The following is a 5,872-nucleotide window of genomic DNA, read 5'->3' on the forward strand; positions in this document are numbered from 1 at the left end:
TGTAATGTGTTGTAATGTTGTAATGTGTTGTAATGTTGTAATGTTGTAATATGTTGTAATGTGTTGTAATGTGTTGTAATGTTGTAATGTGTTGTAATGTTGTAATGTGTTGTAATGTTGTAATGTTGTAATGTGTTGTAATGTTGTAATGTGTTGTAATGTTGTAATGTGTTGTAATGTGTTGTAATGTTGTAATGTGTTGTAATGTTGTAATGTGTTGTAATGTTGTAATGTTGTAATGTGTTGTAATGTGTTGTAATTTGGAATGTTGTAATGTGTTGTAATGTTGTAATGTGTTGTAATGTGTTGTAATGTTGTAATGTGTTGTAATGTGTTGTAATGTGTTGTAATGTGTTGTAATGTTGTAATGTGTTGTAATGTGTTGCAATGTTGTAATGTGTTGTAATGTTGTAATGTGTTGTAATGTTGTAATGTTGTAATGTGTTGTAATGTGTTGTAATGTTGTAATGTTGTAATGTTGTAATGTTGTAATGTGTTGTAATGTTGTGATGTGTTGTAATGTGTTGTATGTTGTAATGTGTTGTATGTGCCTGTAATGTTTGTAATGTGTTGTAATGGTGTAATGTTGTAATGTTGTTGTAATGTTGTAATGTTGTAATGTGTTGTAATGTGTTGTACATGTTGTAATGTTGTAACGTGTTGTAATGTTGTAATGTGTTGTAATGTTATAATGTTGTAATGCAGTTGTAATGTTGTAATGTGTTGTAATGTTGTAATGTGTTGTAATGTGTTGTAATGTTGCAATGTGTTGTAATGTGTTGTAATGTTGTAATGTGTTGTAATGTTGTAATGTTGTAATGTTGTAATGTGTTGTAATGTTTGTAATGTGTTGTAAAGTTGTAAATGTTGTAATGTGTTGTAATGTTGTAATGTTGTAATGTGTTGTAATGTGTTGTAATGTGTTGTAATGTGTTGTAATGTTGTAATGTGTTGTAATATTGTAATGTGTTGTGATGTGTTGTAATGTTGTAATGTTGTAATGTGTGTAATGTTGTAATGTTGTAATGTGTTGTAATGTGTAATGTTGTTGTAATGTGTTGTAATGTTGAATTGTTGTAATGTGTTGTAATGTTGTAAGTGTTGTTAGTTGTATGTGTTGTAATGTTGTAATGTTGTAATGTTGTGACACTGTGGTCATTCATATAACAGACAGTCCAGATGTCCCCTCTCTGTCTGTCACTGTGGCATTCAGACAGTCAGATGTCCCCTCTCTTTTGGTCCACTGTGGACATTCCAGACAGTCAGATGTCCCCTCTCTTTCTGTCACTGTGGACAATTCAGACAGTCAGATGTCCCCCCCTCGCTTTCTGCACTGTGGACATTGACAGTTCAGATGTCCCCCTCTCTTTCTGTCACTGTGGACATTCATATAACAGACAGTAGGATGTCCCCCTCTCTTTTCTGTCATGGTGGACACTTCATATAACAGACAGTCAGATGTCCCCCTCTCTGTCTGTCACTGTGGACATTCAGACAGTCAGATGTAATAGATCTAACCGCTATGCTACTGGACGGCCAGCCCTCGTTCTACAGAGCCATGCTATTGGTCAGCTAGCCCTCGTTCTACAGAGCCATGTGATTGGACAGCCCTCGTTCTACAGAGCCATATTATTGGCCAGCCCTCGTTCCTCAGAGCCATGTTATTGGATGGCCAGCCATCATTCTACAGAGCCATGCTATTGGATGGCCAGCCCTCGTTCCACAGAGCCATGCTATTGGCCAGCCCTCGTTCTACAGAGCCATGTTATTGGACAGCCAGCCCTCGTTCTACAGAGCCATGCTATTGGACGGCCAGCCCTCGTTCTACAGAGCCATGTTATTGGCCAGCCCTCGTTCTACAGAGCCATGTTATTGGCCAGCCCTCGTTCTACAGAGCCATGTTATTGGACGGCCCTTGTTTTACAGAGCCATGTTATTGGAGGGCCAGATCTCGTTCCACAGAGCCATGTTACTGGACGGCCCTCGTTCTACAGAGCCATGCTATTGGACGGCCAGCCCTCGTTCCACAGAGCCATGTTATTGGATGGCCAGCCATCGTTTTACAGAGCCATGTTATTGGAGGGGCCAGCCCTCGTTCCACAGAGCCATGTTATTGGATGGCCAGCCCTCGTTCCACAGAGCCATGTTATTGGATGGCCAGCCATCGTTTTACAGAGCCATGTTATTGGAGGGCCAGCCCTCGTTCCACAGAGCCATGTTATTGGACGGCCCTCGTTTTACAGAGCCATGTTATTGGAGGGCCAGCCCTCGTTCCACAGAGCCATGTTACTGGACGGCCCTCGTTCTACAGAGCCATGTTACTGGACGGCCCTCGTTCTACAGAGCCATGCTATTGGACGGCCAGCCCTCGTTCCACAGAGCCATGTTATTGAATGGCCAGCCATCGTTTTTACAGAGCCATGTTATTGGAGGGCCAGCCCTCGTTTTACAGAGCCATGTTATTGGAGGGCCAGCCCTCGTTCCACAGAGCCATGTTACTGGACGGCCCTCGTTCTACAGAGCCATGCTATTGGGACGGCCAGCCCTCGTTCCACAGAGCCATGTTATTGGATGGCCAGCCATCGTTCCACAGAGCCATGCTATTGGCCAGCCCTCGTTCTACAGAGCCATGTTATTGGACAGCCAGCCCTCGTTCTACAGAGCCATGCTATTGGACGGCCCTCGTTCTACAGAGCCATGCTATTGGACGGCCAGCCCTCGTTCTACAGAGCCATGCTATTGGCCAGCCCTCGTTCCACAGAGCCATGCTATTGGACGGCCAGCCCTCGTTCCACAGAGCCATGTTATTGGATGGCCAGCCCTCGTTCTACAGAGCCATGTTATTGGACGGCCAGCCCTCGTTTTACAGAGCCATGTTATTGGAGGGCCAACCCTCGTTCCACAGAGCCATGTTATTGGATGGCCAGTCATCGTTCCACAGAGCCATGCTATTGGCCAGCCCTCGTTCTACAGAGCCATGTTATTGGACAGCCAGCCCTCGTTCTACAGAGCCATGCTATTGGACGGCGAGCCAACGTTCCACAGAGCCATGTTACTGGACGGCCAGCCCTCGTTCTACAGAGCCATGTTATTGGATGGCCAGCCCTCGTTCCACAGAGCCATGCTATTGGCCAGCCCTCGTTCTACAGAGCCATGTTATTGGACGGCCTTCGTTCTACAGAGCCATGTTATTGGACGGCCCTCGTTCTACAGAGCCATGTTATTGGACGGCCCTCGTTCTACAGAGCCATGTTATTGGACGGCCCTCGTTCTACAGAGCCATGTTATTGGACGGCCCTCGTTCTACAGAGCCATGTTATTGGCCAGCCCTCGTTCCACAAAGCCATGTTATTGGCCAGCCCTCGTTCTACAGAGCCATGCTATTGGACGGCCCTCGTTCTACAGAGCCATGTTATTGGACGGCCCGGGTTCTACAGAGCCATGTTATTGGCCAGCCCTCGTTCCACAAAGCCATGTTATTGGCCAGCCCTCGTCTACAGAGCCATGCTATTGGACGGCCCTCGTTCTACAGAGCCATGTTATTGGACGGCCCTCGTTCTACAGAGCCATGTTATTGGACGGCCAGCCCTCATTCTACAGAGCCATGTTATTGGACGGCCTCGTTCCACAAAGCCATGTTATTGGCCAGCCCTCGTTCTACAGAGCCATGCTATTGGACGGCCTCGGTTCCAACAAAGCATGTTATTGGCCAGCCCTCGTTCTACAGAGCCATGCTATTGGACGGCCAGCCCTCGTTCTACAGAGCCATGTTATTGGCCAGCCCTCGTTCTACAGAGCCATGTATTGGACGGCCCTCGTTCTACAGAGCCATGTTATTGGACGGCCAGCCCTCGTTCTACAGAGCCATGTTATTGGCCAGCCCTCGTTCTACAGAGCCATGCTATTGGACGGCCCTCGTTTCTACAGAGCCATGTTATTGGACGGCCCTCGTTCTACAGAGCCATGTTATTGGCCAGCCCTCGTTCTACAGAGCCATGTTATTGGACGGCCCTCGTTCTACAGAGCCATGTTATTGGCCAGCCCTCGTTCTACAGAGGCCATGTTATTGGCCAGCCCTCGTTCTACAGAGCCATGTTATTGGCCAGCCCTCGTTCTACAGAGCCCATGTTATTGGCCAGCCCTCGTTCTAACAGAGCCATGTTATTGGCCAGCCCTCGTTCTACAGAGCCATGTTATTGGCCAGCCCTCGTTCTACAGAGCCATGTATTGGACGGCCCTCGTTCTACAGAGCCATGTTATTGGCCAGCCCTCGTTCTACAGAGCCATGCTATTGGCCAGGCCCTCGTTCTACAGAGGGCCATGTTATTGGCCAGCCCTCGTTCTACAGAGCCATGTTATTGGCCAGCCCTCGTTCTACAGAGCCATGCTATTGGCCAGCCCTCGTTCTACAGAGCCATGCTATTGGCCAGCCCTCGTTCTACAGAGCCATGTTATTGGACGGCCTCGTTCTACAGAGCCATGCTATTGGCCAGCCCTCGTTCTACAGAGCCATGCTATTGGACGGCCCTCGTTCTACAGAGCCATGTTATTGGACGGCCCTCGTTCTACAGAGCCCATGTTATTGGACGGCCCTCGTTCCACAAAGCCATGTTATTGGCCAGCCCTCGTTCTACAGAGCCATGCTATTGGACGGCCCTCGTTCTACAGAGCCATGCTATTGGACGGCCCTCGTTCTCTGTAGAGTTGTATGTTGACGATACTGATTGAATAGGGCCTCCAGATCTGTGTGTATTCTTACATTTCTGTGTTGACTGTAACAGCAAGATGCCACCTCGTCCTGATCAAATGTAATGTGTTGTAATGTTGTAATGTTGTAATGTTGTAATGTTGTAATGTGTTGTAATGTTGTAATGTTGTAATGTTGTAATGTTGTAATGTGTTGTAATGTTGTAATGTTGTAATGTGTTGTAGTGTGTTGTAATGTTGTAATGTGTTGTAATGTTGTAATGTGTTGTAATGTGTTGTAATGTTGTAATGTGTTGTAATGTGTTGTAATGTGTTGTAATGTTGTAATGTGTTGTAATGTGTTGTAATGTTGTAATGTTGTAATGTGTTGTAATGTGTTGTAATGTTGTAATGTGTTGTAATGTTGTAATGTTGTAATGTGTTGTAATGTTGTAATGTGTTGTAATGTTGTAATGTGTTGTAATGTTGTAATGTGTTGTAATGTTGTAATGTTGTAATGTGTTGTAATGTTGTAATGTGTTGTAATGTTGTAATGTTGTAATGTGTTGTAATGTTGTAATGTGTTGTAATGTTGTAATGTGTTGTAATGTTGTAATGTGTTGTAATGTTGTAATGTGTTGTAATGTTGTAATGTTGTAATGTGTTGTAATGTTGTAATGTGTTGTAATGTTGTAATGTTGTAATGTGTTGTAATGTTGTAATGTGTTGTAATGTGTTGTAATGTTGTAATGTTGTAATGTGCCGTAATGTTGTAATGTGTTGTAATGTTGTAATGTTGTAATGTGTTGTAATGTTGTAATGTTGTAATGTTGTAATGTGTTGTAATGTTGTAATGTTGTAATGTGTTGTAATGTGTTGTAATGTTGTAATGTGTTGTAATGTGTTGTAATGTGTTGTAATGTGTTGTAATGTTGTAATGTTGTAATGTGTTGTAATGTTGTAATGTTGTAATGTGTTGTAATGTGTTGTAATGTTGTAATGTGTTGTAATGTGTTGTAATGTTGTAATGTGTTGTAATGTTGTAATGTGTTTTAATGTGTTGTAATGTTGTAATGTGTTGTAATGCTGTAATGTTGTAATGTGTTGTAATGTTGTAATGTGTTGTAATGTGTTGTAATGTTGTAATGTTGTAATGTGTTGTAATGTGTTGTAATGTTGTAATGTG

This window comes from Oncorhynchus kisutch, unplaced genomic scaffold, assembly GCF_002021735.2.
Source record: "Oncorhynchus kisutch isolate 150728-3 unplaced genomic scaffold, Okis_V2 Okis09a-Okis19a_hom, whole genome shotgun sequence".
Classification (NCBI taxonomy): domain Eukaryota; kingdom Metazoa; phylum Chordata; class Actinopteri; order Salmoniformes; family Salmonidae; genus Oncorhynchus; species Oncorhynchus kisutch.